General features: G+C 46.6%; 1 pseudogene; it reads right to left on the bottom strand.

Annotated features, from left to right (window-relative positions):
- Positions 1 to 6,573: 6,573 nt before the first annotated feature.
- Positions 6,574 to 15,015, bottom strand: LOC141129255 (E3 ubiquitin/ISG15 ligase TRIM25-like; annotated as a pseudogene).
- Positions 15,016 to 22,578: the final 7,563 nt, after the last annotated feature.

The raw sequence follows: 22,578 nt of genomic DNA, 5'->3' as shown, positions 1-22,578 counted from the left end.
ATCCCCAACCAAATGCAGTCGGCTGCATGAGAGGCATTTTTATGTCCTCCCGAGTACCCCTACCCGACGAACCCCCCCAAAAAAGATGTTGTGTCTGCAGCAAGCGCGGATGTAGGCGTGACACCCGCTATTATTGTCCCTCCTGTCCTGACAATCCTGGTCTTTGCATTGGTGAATGTTTTGAACGCTACCATTCACTAGTTGAGTATTAGCGTAGGGTACAGCATTGCACAGACTAGGACACACTTTCACAGGGTCTCCCAAGATGCCATCGCATTTTGAGAGACCCGAACCTGGAACCGGTTACAGTTATAAAAGTTACAGTTACAAAAAAAGTGTAAAAAAAAAAAAAAAAAAACAAACAAAAATATAAAATAAAAAATAATAGTTGTCGTTTTATTGTTCTCTCTCTATTCTCTCTCTCTCTATTCTCTCTATTGTTCTGCTCTTTTTTACTGTATTCTATTCTGCAATGTTTTATTGTTATTATGTTTTATCATGTTTGCTTTTCAGATATGCAATTTTTTATACTTTACCGTTTACTGTGCTTTATTGTTAACCATATTTTTGTCTTCAGGTACAGCATTCACGACTTTGAGTGGTTATACCAGAATGATGCTTGCAGGTTTAGGTATCATCTTGGTATCATTCTTTTCAGCCAGCAGTCGGCTTTCATGTAGAAGCAATCCTAGCGGCTAATTAGCCTCTAGACTGCTTTTACAAGCAGTGGGAGAGAATGCCCCCCCCCCCCCCCCACCGTCTTCCGTGTTTTTCTCTGGCTCTCCTGTCTCAACAGGGAACCTGAGAATGCAGCCGGTGATTCAGCCAGCTGACCATAGACCTGATCAGAGACCAGAGTGGCTCCAAACATCTCTATGGCCTAAGAAACTGGAAGCTACGAGCATTTTATGACTTAGATTTCGCCGGATGTAAATAGCGCCATTGGGAAATTGGGGAAGCATTTTATCACACCGATCTTGGTGTGGTCAGATGCTTTGAGGGCAGAGGAGAAATCTAGGGTCTAATAGACCCCAATTTTTTCAAAAAAGAGTACCTGTCACTACCTATTGCTATCATAGGGGATATTTACATTCCCTGAGATAACAATAAAAATGATTAAAAAAAAAAAAAAAATGAAAGGAACAGTTTTAAAATAAGATAAAAAAGCAAAAAAATAATAAAGAAAAAAAAAAAAAAAAAAAAAAGCACCCCTGTCCCCCCTGCTCTCGCGCTAAGGCGAACGCAAGCGTCGGTCTGGCGTCAAATGTAAACAGCAATTGCACCATGCATGTGAGGTATCACCGCGACGGTCAGATCGAGGGCAGTAATTTTAGCAGTAGACCTCCTCTGTAAATCTAAAGTGGTAACCTGTAAAGGCTTTTAAAGGCTTTTAAAAATGTATTTATTTTGTTGTCACTGCACGTTTGTGCGCAATTGTAAAGCATGTCATGTTTGGTATCCATGTACTCGGCCTAAGATCATCTTTTTTATTTCATCAAACATTTGGGCAATATAGTGTGTTTTAGTGCATTAAAATGTAAAAAAGTGTGTTTTTTCCCCAAAAAATGCGTTTGAAAAATCGCTGCGCAAATACTGTGTGAAAAAAAAAAATTAAACACCCACCATTTTAATCTGTAGGGCATTTGCTTTAAAAAAATATATAATGTGTGGGGGTTCAAAGTAATTTTCTTGCAAAAAAAAATAATTTTTTCATGTAATCAAAAAGTGTCAGAAAGGGCTTTGTCTTCAAGTGGTTAGAAGAGTGGGTGATGTGTGACATAAGCTTCTAAATGTTGTGCATAAAATGCCAGGACAGTTCAAACCCCCCCAAATGACCCCATTTTGGAAAGTAGACACCCCAAGCTATTTGCTGAGAGGCATGTCGAGTCCATGGAATATTTTATATTGTGACACAAGTTGCGGGAAAGAGACAAATTATTATTATTTTTTTTTTTTTTTGCACAAAGTTGTCACTAAATGATATATTGCTCAAACATGCCATGGGAATATGTGAAATTACACCCCAAAATACATTCTTTTGCTTCTCCTGAGTACGGGGATACCACATGTGTGAGACTTTTTGGGAGCCTAGCCACGTATGGGACCCCGAAAACCAAGCACCGCCTTCAGGCTTTCTAAGGGCGTAAATTTTTGATTTCACTCTTCACTGCCTATCACAGTCTCGGAGGCCATGGAATGCCCAGGTGGCACAAACCCCCCCCAAATGACCCCATTTTGGAAAGTAGACACCCCAAGCTATTTGCTGAGAGGTATAGTGAGTATTTTGCAGACCTCACTTTTTGTCACAAAGTTTTGAAAATTAAAAAAAGAAAAAAAAAATTTTTTTTTTTGTCTTTCTTCATTTTCAAAAACAAATGAGAGCTGCAAAATACTCACCATGCCTCTCAGCAAATAGCTTGGGGTGTCTACTTTCCAAAATGGGGTCATTTGGGGGGGTTTTGTGCCACCTGGGCATTCCATGGCCTCCGAAACTGTGATAGGCAGTGAAGAGTGAAATCAAAAATGTACACCCTTAGAAATCCTGAAGGCGGTGATTGGTTTTCGGGGTCCCGTACGCGGCTAGGCTCCTAAAAAGTCCCACACATGTGGTATCCCCGTACTCAAGAGAAGCAGCAGAATGTATTTTGGGGTGCAATTCCACATATGCCCATGACCTGTGTGAGCAATATATCATTTAGTGACAACTTTGTGCAAAAAAAAAAAAAAAAAAAAATAAATTGTCACTTTCCCGCAACTTGTGTCAAAATATAAAATATTCCATGGACTCAACATGCCTCTCAGCAAATAGCTTGGGGTGTCTACTTTCCAAAATGGGGTCATTTGGGGGGGGTTTGTGCCATCTGGGCATTTTATGGCCTTCAAAACTGTGATAGGTAGTGAGGAGTAAAATCAAAAATGTACGCCCTTAGAAATCCTGAAGGCAGTGATTGGTTTTCGGGGCCCCGTATGCGGCTAGGCTCCCAAAAAGTCCCACACATGTGGTATCCCCATACTCAGGAGAAGCAGCTAAATGTATTTTGGGGTGCAATTCCACATAGGCCCATGGCCTGTGTGAGCAATATATCATTTAGTGACAACTTTTTGTAATTTTTTTTTTTTTTTTTTTTTTTTTTCATTATTTAATCACTTGGGACAAAAAAAATGAATATTCAATGGGCTCAACATGCCTCTCAGCAATTTCCTTGGGGTGTCTACTTTCCAAAATGGGGTCATTTGTGGGGGTTTTGTACTGCCCTGTCATTTTAGCACCTCAAGAAATGACATAGGCAGTCATAAATTAAAGACTGTGTAAATTCCAGAAAATGTACCCTAGTTTGTAGGCGCTATAACTTTTGCGCAAACCAATAAATATACACTTATTGACATTTTTTTTACCAAAGACATGTGGCCAAATACATTTTGGCCTAAATGTATGACTAAAATTGAGTTTATTGGATTTTTTTTTAGAACAAAAAGTAGAAAATATCATTTTTTTTCAAAATTTTCGGTCTTTTTCCGTGTATAGCGCAAAAAATAAAAACGGCAGAGGTGATCAAATACCATCAAAAGAAAGCTCTATTTGTGGGAAGAAAAGGACGCAAATTTCGTTTGGTTACAGCATTGCATGACCGCGCAATTAGCAGTTAAAGCGACGCAGTGCCAAATTGTAAAAAGTGCTCTGGTCAGGAAGGGGGTAAATCCTTCCGGGGCTGAAGTGGTTAAAATCACTGTTCCCGAAAAAATGGCCGTTTTAAAAACTTTTTTTTTTTGCATTGATCCATGTCCCCTGGGGCAGGACCCGGGTCCCCAAACACTTTTTATGGCAGTAACTTGCGTATAAGCCTTAAAAATTAGCACCTTTGATGTTCCATAGACTTTAATGATGCTCACACAAATTTTTTTGCCTGTTCGCATGTTGTGCTGCGAACCAAACCGGGGGGTGGGGGGGGGATGTTCGGCTCATCCCTAGTCTCAAGGTTGTAAACAGAAGTATTTTTGGGAGTTGCATTGTAAAAAAAATACATCCCTTTGCTTGCATAGAGAGTATCGTGTTTAAGGGAGGAATAAAGAGAACTTTTTTTTTCGCAAAGAAAACACCCTCCATTGTAGTTTTTTTTAAGGGATTTTGTTTAATAAAGAGAGATTCTTGATAAAAGTATTACAGTAAAGTGTTAGAAAGCATTCTACATTAATGGTAAGCCCTTTTATTTGTCTCTTACTTCCTTTATTGTTGTAAAAATGTCCGGTCTGTGATTGGACGGCGCCAGGCCAGCTGCAGTTCAAGTTACTTCTTATCTGCATACATACAGTAGTTCCTGTAACCACGCCTCTTTTCAGGACAATCGCTATGGCAACCATGGCCAGCTTTTCGGTGGAGAATTCCCGATGCTGTTATCACGTATTTGTCAGGATGTCTCATTGTTTAGCATCCCCAACATTGTTCTCATTTATTTCATTCCACAGGAAGGTCACAATTTATACTGATTGTGAATACACACAAAGTATGAATTGTACAAGACATTATTTCAGGTTGTCTGATCCTATAAAGGTAATTATTTACAATCCGCGTTCTTCCCCTGACACTGCACTGCACTGTATATATACAGTATCTGACAAAAGTAAGTACACCCCTCAGTGACATTTTTGTAAATCTTTTCTTCTCTCTTTTCATGTGACAACACTGAAGAAATGACACTTGTCTACAATGTAAAGTAGTGAGTGTACAGCTTGTATAACAGTGTAAATTTGCTGTCCCCTCAAAATAACTCAACACACAGCCATTAATGTCTAAACCGCTGGCAACAAAAGTCAGTACACCCCTCAGTCAGGACACCATACCTCCCAACTTTTGAACTTCAGAATGAGGGACACTGGAGGAGCAAAAAGACCTGCAGCTCGCTACGTCATGGTGAGTTGTAGGCGCGGTCAAGCATCTAGAAGTGGGAGGGCCTTAAGTGATGTGGTTAAACAAAACCCATGCTTCGGTGTACTGATAAAATATGCTTTGATTGCTTTGTCTGAGCCTAACTTAAAGAACTTTATTAAAATAGTCAGAGACTGCATTGCAAAGGTATGGACATGATACAGGAGATGATCAGAGACTGCAGACATAATACAGGAGATAATCAGAGACTGCAGACATAGTACAGGAGATGATCAGAGACTGCAGACATAGTACAGGAGATGATCAGAGACTGCAGACATAATACAGGAGATGATCAGAGACTGCAGACATAATACAGGAGATAATCAGAGACTGCAGACATAATACAGGAGATGATCAGAGACTGCAGACATAATACAGGAGATGATCAGAGACTGCAGACATAGTACAGGAGATGGTCAGAGACTGCAGACACAATACAGGAGATGATCAGAGACTGCAGACATAATACAGGAGCTGATCAGAGACTGCAGACATAATACAGGAGATGATCGGAGACTGCAGACATAATACAGGAGATAATCAGAGACTGCAGACATAATACAGGAGATGATCAGAGACTGCAGACAAGAGATGGTCAGAGACTGCAGACATAGTACAGGAGATGGTCAGAGACTGCAGAAATTATACAAGAGGTTGTCAAAGACTGCAGACATGGTGCAGAAAATGGTCAGAGACTGCAGACATTATACAGAAAATGGCCAGAGACTGCAGACATGATACAGAAAATGGTCAGAGACTGCAGACATGATACAGAAAATGGTCAGAGACTGCAGACATGATACAGAAAATGGTCAGAGACTGCAGATATGAAACAGAAAATGGTCAGAGACTGCAGACATGATACAGAAAATGGTCAGAGACTGCAGACATGATACAGAAAATGGTCAGAGACTGCAGACATGATACAGAGAATGGTCAGAGACTATGAACATGCTACAGGGGTTGTTGGAGACTGGGGGCATGCTTCAGCAGTCAGTCATAGACTGGAAACATAGTACATGACATATTACAGATAAGTGTCTGCAGGGGACCAATGGGCCACACATAAAGTGGCAATGGGCTACATGTGGCCCCGGGCACTAAGCACTGCATTGTACATTTGGAGGGAAGTGCACATTCTTTTTCCAAAACCCCAAGAGCTAGCTCTCTTCTCCAGCTCTGGAAACACTGCCAGGATGCTTGCTATGAGAAATGAATAACAATCTATGGCTGAGATCGGGGACACACAAGGGCCAGTCTTCACTAGGGTGACCACATTTCCAAACTGTTCCAGGGACACCCCACCTTCCCTACCTTCATCAAACGGGAGACTTTTACCCTCCAATCCTAGACAGTTGTCATGGAGGACCGTCCCAAACATCAACATTTTACAGATGAATCATTCACTGAAGAATTTGTACAAGCAGCACATCATTCATTACAAGAGACATTCATTTCTGTGATCTCTGAACACCTTATCAGCTTGTCCCACCTCCAGACTCCCAAATCCCTCATTGTAGAAGAAGGAGACCAACTGTCTCTATGTTCCCCAACAAGACCTTCCAAGGATCCAGAGAACAACAATTTCCTGTAGAAGTTCACTGCTCCAGGACAATAACCCCTCCCAAAATCAGCTGTCTCCACAATCAAACAGGGTGCTGGCTCTGTTGGCAACAAAAAAAGAAATAGAAAAAATGTATAGCTGGATAGCCGCACTCCAAATATTCACCTTTATTGAATTTTTTTTTTTAAATCAAGGCATCAAGGGTAAGTACAGACTAACTGCACAGCCGCTGAAATGTTTCACACCAGACACGGTGCTTAGTCATAGCTAATATACAACCTCCCCCCTTACATATAACCCTCCCCCTACCCATATCCCAGCATGGAGGGGCTCAGTGAAGGTGGTGGTGAAGGTGTGGAGATGTCGGATCGGGTCACACAGATCATAAAAGGAGATCCTCCTGGCCTCATAATCCAGATCTATCCTGACTCTCCTACTGGAGACACCGCCGGGTAATGGGGTCTTATTACTGTCATGTATCACTGAATACTGGTTACCCAACCCCCACCCCTCTCCAAACCCCAGGACTTTTTATTACATCCACTCAGAGATTGATCTCCTCTCCTGTCTATACTGGGGTACCACAACCTGACTCTCCACCATTCTGACTCCCCGACATCCACTTCCTAGTAATGTCTCCCTAAGGAGAACCTCTGACTGCTCATCACCTGAGAATAATCCTGAAACCTCTCTGGTGTTTCTGGGCGATTTGGTCTCTCATATGTCCGACATAGAGTTTTCCTGTCATCTGATATATGTAGATTATTACCAGCTATGCTCACATCCAGTAATATGTCTGTAACCCCCGACACCCCCGATGTTTGCTGTATGTGACAGACCTAGCCGGGACAGAGGCTGTTGGAGAGGACTGAATGCAAGCCTCTTGCCTTTTGATTATGGGCCCAGGATTTGCAAGGGAACAATACTCTTTGTGAGATGAATTAGAAATCCAGTCTGATTTGTACTAATCGGACTCAGTCGTGTATATATGTATATATTGTATGTTGTTTGATTCTGTTGTGGACTCTTTGCTGTGGTCATTTGGGATGTGTGTCCCTGTAGAGGGAGGGGGGATTCCTCCAGCAGCCCCCTGCTAATAAGACCTGATTCATACTGTTGGGACACATACTGTGAGGAGATGCTGGTGTCATCAACTCCAACTACCTGTCTTGTTCTCTGCTATAATGTGTTTAATGTAAATGAGTTTAGTCTGGCTTACCACAGGTCCTAAGGGTATTCCACACATTGTTGTTTGTTCTAATTAACCCTGTGTTGATGTTTATGGTAATGTGTATTGAATAGTCACCTAGTCTGGGTAAATGGTTTAGTAAACTAGCTCATGTTAATTAGGTTACAGTTGTATTGTTAGAGGAGGTTCCAACGGCATATAAAGTCTTGTAATTTTGATTCTAAATCAAATAGTCCATGTTAGCATCTACGCAAGTCTCCCCTTGTTTTATGCTTGAGAGCGGTTGGAATATCTGATATCTGTATCCAGACTACAAGGAAGTGGTATACTGACAGAAGCACTTAAGCAGAGTGTGGGACGTTCCGTGACACTGTACAGCCCCAATATTTGGTCCTCCAACCTGGAGGTGTGAGTGTTGTATGGTGGGGGAGTGTTGGGGAGGTCTCCTGGATGATTGTATGTTGGGGGAGGGTTGGGGAGATCTCCTGGATGGTTGTATGGTGGGGGAGGGTTGGGGACGTCTCCTGGATGGTTGTATGGTGGAGGAGGGTTGGGGAGGTCTCCTGGATGGTTCAGCATTGATGTAGCCTTTGCCCTTTGTAGTAGAATGTGTATAGACATGTGTGCCTGGACATTTCTCTACAATTACCCAAGACATGATATCAGATAAACCTGTGTATAATGTGTTTGAGATCCCCCCTACATCCAGATCCCCTCCATCATGGAGGAGTTTATCATGTCTCTCTCTGTCCTCATCATCTCCATCCTCAGTATCACACAAGTCACCTGTGTCTGATTCCTGTAGGACAGTTAGTGGATCCGTCATGTTACACAGCTCCTCAATGTTCCCCATCTTCCTGGACAGCTCTTCCTTCTTTATTTCCAGATCCTGGACCAGATCATCAATTAACACAAAGACCCACTCTGCCTGCCCGGAGATTTCCTTCAGGACTCTCTTCTCCAGGTCTTCCAGACGTCTCCTGAGGTCTCTGAACAGGGCAGTGACTCTCTCTGTGTCAGGAACGGTGTCATCTCCGGTTTCACCTGCTGGTGGCACTATTACATTCAGCACCAAAAGGGTGTAATTCCAGTGGCCACCAGCGGGTGTCTCCCGGCCTGGACTTCAGACTTGCCATCAGCACACCTGTCATGGGTCTGCTGGACTATATAAACCCGCCCTGAACTAAGCCTCAGTGCTTCAGTATTCCTCTGCTAAGCCCTTGTCCCTGCCAGTACCTGCTCTTGTTCCAGCCTGTTCCTGTTTGTTCCTGGACCCCGTTGGTGTATCCTGACCTTGTACCCTGTTTCCTGTTCCCTGCTCCTTGGTCTGCTTCATTATTCCTGTTTTCTGTTCCCTTGTCGCTTTGGCCCATGCCTTATTTTTTATTTCATGTTTGTTTCCTTGCTCGTATATTATATTAGTTAGATAGATAGTTAGGTGGGTTTTGGGGGTTTGCTGTGTTTTTCACCATTTACTTGTTTTTGGTTTGCTGTCTTGATTGCACGTGTGTCTTTATCATTACCAATAAACATACCTTCTTATTCATTTACTCGTTTGTCCCTGATTCCTTGGTGCAGCCCAGCGATCTGATCACCTGCATTGGATGTTGTGTATAACATCCCCTGACAGAATACTGAAGCCATACAATCAGATCGGTTGCACCTGGGAATTGGGGCCTGAGTCCCAGCTATTGTTGAAAGATGGATTTCGAAAGTATTTTATATTTATCGCTCCTGGCAACTGATGACAGAGACTTTTGTTATCAGACATTGGCTGAATACACTAGGGAACAATTGTTAGAATGCATCCGTCTAGCTCATGTTTTTATTGAGCAAGGCAGTTTTTTGTTTGAAGATGTGCAACCATTATTTAAGATCTGTACTGAGTTGGCCCTGTCTGATGTCGCTGAGGGAGGTGATGACTATACACCCCCTTTTATGACTATACACCCCCTTTTAGTGCAGCTCAGGTAGAATCTTTGGCTGTTGGAGAATGACTCAGCATTTTTTTTTTTGAACAATATTCAGCTTGTCCCCAGCAGGTGCTTGCAAAATGAATCAGTGCAGTCTCTGGTCAGACAAGCTAAGTGCATACCTGATTCAGTGCAATCATTAATACAGGCCTGGTCAAGTCTGTCGCATTCAGCTTCTGTTAGCTCCGAATATACTTCTCTACCAATGAAATACCAGTACCCTGTTTCCTCCTGTTGCACCTACCCTGCCTTTAACTCCCCTGCCATTAATCATCTGCCTTCCCAAAAATCTATCTCCCCGTCGCCTATGGCAACCTCAGCTACAGCCCAGTTTAATCAGCCCCCTACCAAATACTACTACCCAGTCTCCAAGTGTCGCACCTATCCTGCCTTCAATCCACCTGTTTCTTCTCCTCCACCTTTAACAGTCCCACAAACTCCTCCTCCAGCTACAGTTCCTTAGTCTTCCTTCTGTCCAGCTACTTTCTTTTCTTACAGCCCTGCACCTACATACAAAACTTCCCGACCCACATCATCTTGCCAGTAACCCAACCTGCTTCCACTTTCCAGTCTGATGTGCCTGCCTCCCAGCCTGATGTCCCGATGCCTACCTTCCAGCCTGATGTCTTGGTGCCTGCCTTCCAGCTGGATGTCTCGGTGCCTGCCTTCCAGCTGGATGTCTCGGTGCCTGCCTTCCAGCCGGATGTCTCGGTGCCTGCCTTCCAGCTGGATGTCTCGGTGCCTGCCTTCCAGCCAGATGTCTCGGTGCCTGCATTCTAGCCGGATGTCTCGATGCCTGCCTTCCAGCCGGATGTCTCGATGCCTGCCTCCCAGCCTGATGTCCCGATGCCTACCTTCCAGCTGGATGTCTCGGTGCCTGCCTTCCAGCTTGATGTCTCGTGCCTGCCGTCCAGCTGGATATCTCGGTGCCTGCCTTCCAGCCGGATGTCTCGGTGCCTGCCTTCCAGCCGGATGTCTCGGTGCCTGCCTTCCAGCCGGATGTCTCGGTGCCTGCCTTCCAGCCGGATGTCTCGGTGCCTGCCTTCCAGCCGGATGTCTCGGTGCCTGCCTTCCAGCCGGATGTCTCGGTGCCTGCCTTCCAGCCGGATGTCTCGATGCCTGCCTTCCAGCCGGATGTCTCGATGCCTGCCTTCCAGCCGGATGTCTCGGTGCCTGCATTCTAGCCGGATGTCTCGATGCCTGCCTTCCAGCCGGATGTCTCGATGCCTGCCTCCCAGCCTGATGTCCCGATGCCTACCTTCCAGCTGGATGTCTCGGTGCCTGCCTTCCAGCTGGATGTCTCGTGCCTGCCGTCCAGCTGGATGTCTCGGTGCCTGCCCTCCAGCCGGATGTCTCGGTGCCTGCCTTCCAGCCGGATGTCTCGGTGCCTGCCTTCCAGCCGGATGTCTCGGTGCCTGCCTTCCAGCCGGATGTCTCGATGACTGCCTTCCAGCTGGATGTCTCGTGCCTGCCATCCAGCCGGATATCTCGGTGCCTGCCTTCCAGCCGGATGTCTCGGTGCCTGCCTTCCAGCCGGATGTCTCGGTGCCTGCCTTCCAGCCGGATGTCTCGATGCCTGCCTTCCAGCTGAATGTCTCGGTGCCTGCCTTCCAGCCGAATGTCTTGGTGCCTGCCTTCCAGCCGGATGTCTCGGTGCCTGCCTTCCAGCTGGATGTCTCGGTGCCTGCCTTCCAGCCGGATGTCTCGGTGCCTGCCTTCCAGCCGGATGTTTCGTTGCCTGCCTTCCAGCCGGATGTCTCGGTGCCTGCCTTCCAGCCGGATGTCTCGGTGCCTGCCTTCCAGCCAGATGTCTCTGCCTCCCAGCCAGATGTCTCTGCCTCCCAGCTTGATGTCTCTGCCTCCCAGCTTAATGTCTCTGCCTCCCAGCTTGATGTCTCTGCCTCCCAGCTTGATGTCTCTGCCTCCCAGCTTGATGTCTCTGCCTCCCAGCTTGATGTCTCTGCCTCCCAGCTTGATGTCTCTGCCTTCCAGCTTGATGTCTGTGCCTTCCAGTCTGATGTGCCAGCACCTGTGCCCACTGTCCAGTCTGAAGTTCCAGTACTGGCTGCCCAGTTTGAAGTTCCAGTACCTGCTATCCAGTCCAATGTACCTGCTGTTCAGCCTGTTATGCCAATACCTGCTGTTCTGCCTGATGTGCCAGCACCTGTGCCCACTGTCCAGTCTGAAGTTCCAGTACCAGCTGCCCGGTTTGAAGTTCCAGTACCTGCTATCCAGTCCGATGTACCTGCTGTTCAACCTGTTGTGCCAGTACCCGCTGTTCTGCCTGATGTGCCAGCACCTGTGCCCACTGTCCAATCTGAAGTTCCAGTACCGACTGACCGGTTTTAAGTTCCAGTACCTGCTATCCAGTCCAATGCACCTGCTGTTCTGCTTGTTTTGCCAGTACCTGCTGTTCTGCCTGATGTGCCAGTGTCTGTGCTTGCTGCCCAGTCTGAAGTTCCAGTACCGACTATCCAGTCCGATGCACCTGCTGTTCTGCCTTTTGTGCTAGTACCTGCTGTTCTGCTTGATGTGCCAGTGTCTGTGCTTGCTGCCCAGTCTGAAGTTCCAGTACCAGCTGCCCGGTTTGAAGTTCCAGTACCTGCTATCCAGTCCAAGGCACCTGCTGTTCAGCCTGTTGTGCCAGCACCTGCTGTTTTGCCTGATGTGCCAGTGCCTGCTGTCCAGTCTAAAGTTCCAGTACCGGCTGTCCGGTTTGAAGTTCCAGTACCTGCTATCAGTCCGATGTGCCTGCCCTCCAGCCTGATGTCTCGGTGCCTGCCCTCCAGCCTGATGTCTCGGTGCCTGCCCTCCAGCCTGATGTCTCGGTGCCAGCCCTCCAGCCTGATGTCTCGGTGCCAGCCCTCCAGCCTGATGTCTCGGTGCCAGCCCTCCAGCCTGATGTCTCGGTGCCAGCCCTCCAGCCTGATGTCTCGGTGCCTGAGCTCCAGCCTGATGTCTCGGTGCCTGAGCTCCAGCCTGATGTCTCGGTGCCTGAGCTCCAGCCTGATGTCTCGGTGCCTGAGCTCCAGCCTGATGTCTCGGTGCCTGAGCTCCAGCCTGATGTCTCGTGCCAGCCCTCCAGCCTGATGTCTTGTGCCAGCCCTCCAGCCTGATGTCTCGTGCCAGTGTTCCAGCCTGAGGTGCCAGTGTTCCAGCCGGAAGTACCAGTGCCTGCTCTCCAGCTTGATGAGCCTGCTGCCCAGCTTGAAGTGCCCATGCCTGAAGTGCCCATGCCTGCTGCCCAGCTTGAGGTGCCCATGCCTGCTGCCCAGCTTGAGGTGCCCATGCCTGCTGCCCAGCTTGAGGTGCTTTTCCCTGCTGCCCAGCTTGAGGTGCTTTTCCCTGCTGCCCAGCTTGAGGTGCTTTTCCCTGCTGCCCAGCTCGATGTGCTTTTCCCTGCTGCCCAGCTCGATGTGATTTTCCCTGCTGCCCAGCTCGATGTGCTTTTCCCTGCTGCCCAGCTCGATGTGCTTTTCCCTGCTGCCCAGCTCGATGTGCTTTTCCCTGCTGCCCAGCTCGATGTGCTTTTCCCTGCTGCCCAGCTCGATGTGCTTTTCCCTGCTGCCCAGCTTGATGTGCTTTTCCCTGCTGCCCAGCTCGATGTGCTTTTCCCTGCTGCCCAGCTCGATGTGCTTTTCCCTGCTGCCCAGCTCGATGCGTATGTGCCACTGCTCAGCGTGATGTACCTCTGCTTTCTGCTCAGCCTGATGACATGGTGCCTGCTAAAACTATTCCTGACTGATGGCCATCTTGCCGCTGTGTCAATCCTGTCTGTCGCCTGGCCTGAATGTAATGCTTCTGTGTGGTCTGCCTCCGATGGTTTCTTTCCCGTTACCCTCCTAATTTTCTTCTCCGGATCCAAACTTCCTGACCCGGGGGGTGGGGTGCGTGTCCTATTTTTAGACTCTGATGGCATGTTCCTCAGTGAACTAAAAGACTCTGGCCTTGGAAGTGTGAAGAAGTCCGTAGACTCAGTAGGGAAGCATTGTAGGGTGTTTCTGCACCCACTCGGACTGTCGTACCCAGGGCTGAATGGAGTGTCCGGAGGCCACTCCTTTTGCGGCGGGGGAACTGTCAGGAACGGTGTCATCTCCGGTTTCACCTGCTTGTGGCACTATTACATTCAGCACCAAAAGGGTGTAATTCCAGTGGCCACCAGCGGGTGTCTCCCTGCCTGGACTTCAGACTTGCCATCAGCACACCTGTCATGGGTCTGTTGGACTATATAAACCCGCCCTGAACTAAGCCTCAGTGCTTCAGTATTCCTCTGCTAAGCCCTTGTCCCTGCCAGTACCTGCTCTTGTTCCAGCCTGTTCCTGTTTGTTCCTGGACCCCGTTGGTGTATCCTGTCCTTGAGCCCTGTTTCCTGTTCCCTACTCCTTGGTCTGCTTCATTATTCCTGTTTTCTGTTCCCTTGTCGCTTTTGCCCATGCCTTATTTTTTATTTCATGTTTGTTTACTTGCTCGTATATTATATTAGTTAGATAGAGAGTTAGGTGGGTTTGGGGGTTTGCTGTGTTTTTCACCATTTACTTGTTTTTGGTTTGCTGTCTTGATTTCACGAGTGTCTTTATCATTAACAATAAACATACCTTTTTTATTAATTTACTTGTTTGTCCCTGATTCCTTGGTGCAGCCCAGCGATCTGATCACCTGCATTGGATGTTGTGTATAACATCCCCTGACACTCTGTTTCATCATCTGCTTTTCCTTGTACTTTCCTCCTGTGTTCCTACAGACTCTGGACTCTTTTCTCCATCTCCTCTCTCTCTGTCATCAGTTTCTGCAGAACATTCCTCAGTTTCTTCTTCTTCATCTCAGAGGCCTCATCCAGAGATTCCTTCTTATGGCCGATGTAATCTCCAATCAGACAACAAGATATACAGATACAGGTGGAGTCCTCAGTGCAGAAATACTTCAGTAGTTCCTTATGGACGGAGCATTTCCTGTTCTCCAGGGAAGTGGTGGGGTCACATAAGACGTGTTCTGGTGACTTGCTGTGGACTCTCAGGTGATTGTCACACAGAGAAGCTTCACACATCAGACAGGATATCACAGCAGGTACAGGAGTGTGAATACAGTAAGTACAGAAGACCCCGGACTCCTCCTGATCTGGATGGGTGGACTGGAAATTCTCCACTATGTTACGTAGTTTTAGAATCCTCTGAAGGACGGGACGTTTCTGGAAGCTTTGTTTACATTCAGGACAGGAATAACCTCCAGACCTCTTCTGTGTATCCAACACACGACCAATACAGTCCCGGCAGAAGTTATGTCCACATTTCAGGTTTACAGGATCTTTATAAATGTTCAGACAGACGGAACATTCCAGCTCCTTCCTCAGATCAGCAGACACCATCGCTGAGAACAGAAGAAAGAAGGAGGGTGGCTGCCAGGTCACCCACAGCCTGTACGCTCGGGAAATGTGTCGCTTTCCAGTGATGTCATCCCTCCTTGCCTGCACACCAACAGCGCCTCAAGCCTTATTCTGAGTACTTTCCACTGCGGCCAGTTTTCTACCATCTAGCGGTGTTGTATTGAGCAGAGTGCCTCCACCTCGCAGGAACGGATTGATGAACTGATGACCAGATTACCCCCATGTTGGGATTTATCAATGCCTACTTATGACTTCTCAAATGTGAGTTGCCTGTATTAAGTGTTATTGAACTTCTCCTATATCTGCACCCAGAGGTGCCTCTCTCCTTGTGTTTTCAGTGTACTGGAACATGGTTTATGTTCCCCCTGATGGCAGCCCTGAGTGTGGGACCACTATTACCATCCCATATGGTCCTTGGACTTTTTAAACATACTACAAGAATATGGCCTCTTGTTTTCCAGTTTTGCATAGACCACTATGCTTTTAACTTATGCTTTATAACATTGTGGGATACCTACTGCTCTAGTTCCCTGTGCCTTTACTTGTATATAATATCTTTGTGTGACTCGTTCTTGTTCCTTTCTGTTGATTTCTGATTGTAACTTTGTTTCTCTTCACTTCCTTCCTCCAGATTCTTGCCATACTCACTCTGTTTCTCAGGTATGCCTCCCATCCCCCTTCCCTACAATCAAGCTCTGATCCTTCTCTCTGATCTGTCTGATTGTGTCTTGGTGTCTCCCTGCAGTCCTTCACTCCTCGATCTGTCCGATCCATCCTGTCTCCTTTCTGCCCAGCCTGTATATCTTCCCTGTTCTCTCCTTGTCACTGCCGAGTGCTGGCCAGCTGTATTCCAATCTGCCTTTATCTTCTCCCAGCACAGCTTAGTGTATTATATGTAGCTGGGCTTCCCATTCCTTCCCCACTATATGTAGCTGGGCTTCCCACTACTCTCCCACTATATGTAGCTGGGCTTCCCACTCCTCTCCCACTATATGTAGCTGGGCTTCCCACTCCTCTCCCACTATATGTAGCTGGGCTTCCCACTCCTCTCCCACTATATGTAGCTGGGCTTCTCACTCCTCTCCCACTATATGTAGCTGGGCTTCCCACTCCTCTCCCACTATATGTAGCTGGGCTTCCCACTACTCTCCCACTATATGTAGCTGGGCTTCCCACTACTCTCCCCACTATATGTAGCTGGGCTTCCCACTACTCTCCCCACTATATGTAGCTGGGCTTCCCACTCCTCTCCCACTATATGTAGCTGGGCTTCCCACTCTTCTCCCACTATATGTAGCTGGGCTTCCCACTCCTCTTCCACTATATGTAGCTGGGCTTCCCACTCCTCTCCCACTATATGTAGCTGGGCTTCCCACTCCTCTCCCACTATATGTAGCTGGGCTTCCCACTCCTCTCCCACTATATGTAGCTGGGCTTCCCACTCCTCTCCCACTATATGTAGCTGGGCTTCCCACTCCTCTCCCACTATATGTAGCTGGGCTTCCCACTCCTCTCCCACCTTGCGGGTCTGTTATGGATTTGGAGGGAAACCCCACGCCAAAAGAAAAAAGAAAAATGGCATGGGGTCCCCCAGAATCCATACCAGACCTTTATCGAGCATGCAGCTAGGCAGATCAGGAAAGGGGGGGTTGAGTGAGAGTCCCCTCCTGAACCATACCAGGCCACATGCCCTCAAAATGGCGGGGTGCTCACCCCAAAGCACCTTGTGCCCATGTTGACGTAGACAAGGGCTTCATCCCCACAAGCGTGGCCATTGGTTGTCAGGGTCTGTGAGCAGGAGGGCTTAGCAGAATCTGAAACCCCCTTTAAGATCCCAACCCCCCATGTGAATGAGTATCAGGTAAATTGTACCCCTACCCAGTCACCAAAAAAGTATCAACAAGTAATAAACACACAGAGACAATTTTTGACAATTCCTTTATTAAAAAATAAAAAAATAGTTTCCCTCGATGTAAATTCAACATCAATCACGCCTCCCGCCGACCAGAAAAATACGCTCAGCCTCCTGGGAGGCCTCCTGCCGAATGCCTGCTTTAGCAGTTCTTATATAGGTAAGGGGCGGGTCCACATGGCCCACATGTCACCCGTGGCAGCGCTCACTTCTAATGTCACGGACTTGTGCATGATGGGCCTGTGATGTCAGAAGAGGCGGTGCCACCGGGTGACATAACAAGGTGATCCCGCCCCTTTACCTATATAAGAAATGTCAAAGCGCAAAGCAGGCATTCAGCAGGATGCCTCCTAGGAGGCGGAGCTTTTTTTTGTGTTGTTTTGTTTTCTGGTCAGCGGGCGGCATCATTGACGATGGATTTACAAAAACTTGCCTTTTGTTTATATAACTTTTTGACACTATGTACCCGATACTCATTCACATGGGAGGATGGGGGCTTCCAGATTCCGATAAACCTCTCCGCCCACAGACCCCCACATCCATTGGCCCATGGGGACAATGTGCTTTGGGGTGGGGGGGCAGAGTACCCACCTCCCATGTTGAGGGCATGTGGCCTGGTATGTTTCAGGAGGGGGCGGTGCTTGCTCGTCCTCCTTTCCTGACCTGCCAGGCTGCATGCCCAGATAAGGGTCTGGTGCTGATTTTGGGAGGGACCACACATTGTTGTTTTTTTAAATTTTGGTGTGGGGTTCCCCTCTAAATCCATAGCAGACCCGAAGGGGACCCCACTCCATTTATTTCTTTATTTTTCAACTGCTACTTTTTTGTTTAATGTTCAGCTGTCAGCGGGCTAACCCATAGACAGCTGATGACTCATTGGTTGTTAAGGATGCCGCGGCTGGCTTCCGAGCCCCATTCCGTAACAACCAGCTTACACTGTGCCCTGATTGGGCAGAATGCTCAGTGCATTGCAGGGTGTTCATCGGGGCGAACACCTGGAGAACACCCTGCAAATTCGGTGTGAAAAGGGCAAAAGCGAACATTCTTTAGGCTATTTTGTGTTTTGAATGAATGTTCTTTGTTATATACAGTAGTAAAACACCCCATTATGGCCTCTAGATGGAGCTGAGGAGCATAGGAAATACATACTGTATATGTTTGTAAAAAACATGCTAGAAGCAAAAGTTACATCAATTTGATGGGATCCCCTTAAAAAATACATAGCAGACCCTTATCCTTGATGAATTTCTGGTTTGAATTTAAAAGTAAAATTGAAGGAAAAAAAAGGTGAGCTTCCTCCCCCAATACCAGAACATCATCTGAGTATGCAGCCTGGTTGGCCAGGAAAGGAGGGGGAACAAATGTGTGCTCCCCCTTAACTATACTAGGCCACATGCCCTCAAAATGGTGGAAACCTTTGTGATGAGAACAAGGGTCTCTTCCCCATAACCCTGGCCCAGTGGTTGTGGGGGTCTTTAGGCAGGGGGGCTTACCAGAATCTGGAAGCCCCTTTTAAGATGAGGGGTTCCCAGATACCAGACCCCCATGTTAAAAAGTAAGGGGTACATTGTACACACAGTAAATAATGATACCACACTTTTTGAGTCCTTTATAAAAATAACCCCAAATAATGTCCCATGATGTACAGTACATCCATCATCATTCACATCATCCAGCGATTCATCAGCCACAATCAATGATCTGCTGATAGAAAACTATCCCACCCACATTGACATGATCCTCTCCCATGGCTTACTCGCAAGGAATGACATGTCGCAGATTCCCATTGCTAAACAAAGGGGCGGGGTCTACTGGGTGATGTCAATGACCATACATGGCCATGTGGATATATTGGGTCAGTGATGTCAGCACTATCCATGCTCTTTGTTTACACAGCCAGGGATACCCAGCTTACCTTGTACTTCATTATCCCCAGATACAGAATGTTGGGCCCCCAGGAGCTTCTTACCATAAAGTGAAAGTATTCAAATGTGTACATTATGGAGGACCTACCATCAGAATGATCCCTTCTAGCTCTGAGATGACCATGCTCCCCTCCATAGTCAGAAGGTTTATCTTCTCTGGGTCTTCTTCCAGGTTCAGAGTCTTTGGCCATCTTGATTAGCCAGGTTGGGATGACTCTCATGCGTGTGTATGAAGCTACTTCTGCCCAGCACAGAACCGTGCCGAGATTGTACATATATTGTATGATGGAAAAGACATCCACAGTCTACTGTCATAAACAAGGCTCTGCCCGTCAGGACTTTACAACAGACGTCACCTCCTCTTCAATAGTTGTATCTTGTCATTCCTCTATATATCTCTGTGTATAAATATGGGAGTTCCAGAACCATTTCCAGAAGGAATCTAAGGGGTCCCCTGAGTTTACGGAAAGCCTTCACACATCCAACTAGGTATTATTTCACTCCCCCACCTTTTTATTTTTTTGTTTAATTTTTAAGTTGGCCCCAGCAACCATTTTTTCCTTTGTGAAAATGATGTATTATGTGCTCAGAGAACTCCTGGGATACGCATGTCATGTATCCCGAGATATTTCAGATTCCATCCATGTGCCTGGAACTGGGTGGACCCAGCCCCAAGCCATCAGGGGGGCCGGGCTGGCTGAACCCGATGATGCCAGGATCAAAGATGGCGGCACGGGACCTGGACTCTGGCAGTGGCACAGAGGATCACAGCAGGACAATGCAGGATCCGAATTGAGGACAGGTAAGATTGGGGGAAAACGTGCATGGGGGGACCGAAATTCCTTGTTCTGTTATCTGATGAGGAAATAACAACCTCTGATCCTGGAGATCTGATTGGAAAGTTTATTTAGAAGAGAAGAGGTACAAAGTAAAAGTGAAGATTAGAAAGTAGAGAGATGAAGACTGTCATGTGGAGGTCAAACCAGTGACGGGACAAGATCATCCAGTGCCCAGGGCAAACATGCCAAATTGTTCTCCCCCCTTCATTATGTGTGAGCCTATGAGGAGGAGGGGAAAGAGAGCACAGCCTGCACCCTCTCCCGGCTATCTCCTCTCCTTGCCACTTTCAGTGCTAGCCTGATAGAAGTAATGATGCTGTCAATACTCCTCTTAACTTCATAATAGAAGGAACTTGCGGCACCCCCATCATTACAATATACCTGCGCCCAGGGCAGCCAACCCTTCTGCCCACCCCTTGTCCCCGCCCTGGGTCAGACATAGCAATGTGGCAAGATTTTTAGCTAGCTACCTGATCAATGTCCATCAGATATCGCTAGCTGATCAATGTTCATCAGATATCGCTATCTGATGTCCATCAGATATCGCTATCTGATCAATGTCCATCAGATATTGCTGGCTGATCAATGTCCATCAGATATCGCTAGCTGATCAATGTCCATCAGATATCGGTAGCTGATCAATGTTCATCAGATATCGCTATCTGATCAATGTCCATCAGATATCGCTATCTGATCAATGTCCATCAGATATCGCTAGCTGATCAATGTCCATCAGATATCGCTATCTGATCAATGTCCATCAGATATCACTAGCTGATCAATGTCCATCAGATATCGCTATCTGATCAATGTCCATCAGATATCGCTATCTGATCAATGTTCTAAGGTGTGACTGCAACTAACTTCCTGTTCAGAATTTCCAACAAGACCGGTAACCAGTTCGGCTCCAGAGCAATTTTTTATTTTCTTTGCGTACTGTACACGTAAAAATCGTAATTTTTGGCAATAAAATTACTTAAAACTCCCCACAACATTATATATTTTCTGCAAGCAGAGACCCTGTAGAATAAAAAGGTAATAATTGAAATTGTCATGTCACATGATATTTGTACAAGTTTTTATTAAACGCAGGAATAAAATATAATAAAATGGATTTTGGTGTAAAAACACACAATATAATACCCATTTTTGGTTAAAATATAAAAGATGAAGTAAATAGATACCAAACATTTCATGTCTTAAAATTGCGTGCGCCCACAATATCGGCAAAAAACTATGGTGCCCAAAAATCACCATAGGTGAAGCTTTAAAAGCCTGAACTAGGAGCTCCAGTGCTAGAATTGTTCTTCTCACTCTGACGTTTGTGGTGATATGTCACATGTATGGTGAGACCGCGGTTTACAAACTTGTGTTTGCAGGTGTGTGGGGCAACAGGAGTTACGGCAATTTTTTAAAAAAAATTATATATTTTATTATAAATTTATTTTTTTTAAACATTTTTCTTTTCTTTTTTTATTTATTTTTACTTGATTACTATCACAAGGGGTTAATAAACCCCTATGTGATGGCATTGGGCAGGTGACAGGTACTCTTTATGGAGACATTTAGGGGTGTAATAAACCATCTAACCAATCACATTTCGGCTTGGTTAGATGTGAAGAAATGGTGACATCTGAACCTGGAAGTGACATCACTTCCATTTCATTGTTTGCATGTGAGATTGAGGCATGGATTCGCCTCGGTCTCACAGCGCTCTCCCGGGTTCCCGGGCTCCGGTAAGAGCGGGAAGCACGGGAGGAGGGGTCAGGGGGAACGTGCTGCCAAATCTGTGAAGGTGATTGGCAGATATGGAGCCACCTCATCACTTTCACTTTCAAGCTGGGAGCCGGCTAAACAAATCCCGCTACTGCTGCCATCAGCTGGTGATTAAAGGTCCACTCTTTGGAAGTACTGTACGTAGTACATCCAAAGAGCTGAACTGGTCAATATAAGAGACAAAATGGAGGTTTGGGACACGATGGGATAGTCCTCACAGCAACACATATAACAATGACAAGAGACATTCATTTCTGTTATTTTGGAAGACCATGACCCAGTCTGTGAAATGCCTCTCTGTACAATATTAGGAGATAAACCATCTCTCTACAGACTGCACACAAACATGGTCCAAGGTCATTGTAACAACACATTCTAAGGGCTGTCATGTACTGTTACATAGTCCTGTTGAAGACGGGGGTCCATCACAGTTGGGTTGCTCAACCCTCCATGCAGACTGTAAGCTGGATAGCGGTATGGTCAGAGAGCTCACCCATACAGGCTGCAGATGACCTGGTACAGGAAAGCACAGAGACAAAGGTTTTGGAAAACATGGAATACAGGACTCACTGGGATGGCAAGAGTATACTGTAGCACTGGGGTGCTGGTTTTACAGGCAGGCAGAACACAGAAGACACTTACAGCACTGTAGTGCAGGACTAGTGCAGGACTCGAGGGAGCTTATAGCAACACCAAGGTAACAATGCATATGAGGAACACTGAGGTGCAAAGAGGTCCCAGGGAATGTAGATACACAAGATACAGATGAGTGACATGAAGAATCTAGGACAGGACAGATACCTATTGGAACTCAGAAGGGAGAAGCCAGTCTGCCCACATGTACAGCTAAGGTGGGGGCTCCAGGAAGGGCTGAGGTAGAGTCTAAGGAACCACCTCTGGAGCTCCTTACGGTGGAGAAGTTTGGCCTGTAGATGATTCCCTGGTTGTGGCTTTCTGACTCCCCTCAGCAGGCAGCTACTAGGAACCCTGGGCTGATAAAAAGTTAAGTATCTCTTACTGCACTGAGGCTCAGCGATCACAGGACATTAGGGAATACAGCCCAAGCTGGCAGGTTTTCATGGAAACAAAGACA

This window comes from Aquarana catesbeiana, linkage group LG01 (assembly GCF_042186555.1).
Source record: "Aquarana catesbeiana isolate 2022-GZ linkage group LG01, ASM4218655v1, whole genome shotgun sequence".
NCBI lineage: Eukaryota > Metazoa > Chordata > Amphibia > Anura > Ranidae > Aquarana > Aquarana catesbeiana.
This window is presented reverse-complemented; position numbering and strand designations above follow the sequence as displayed.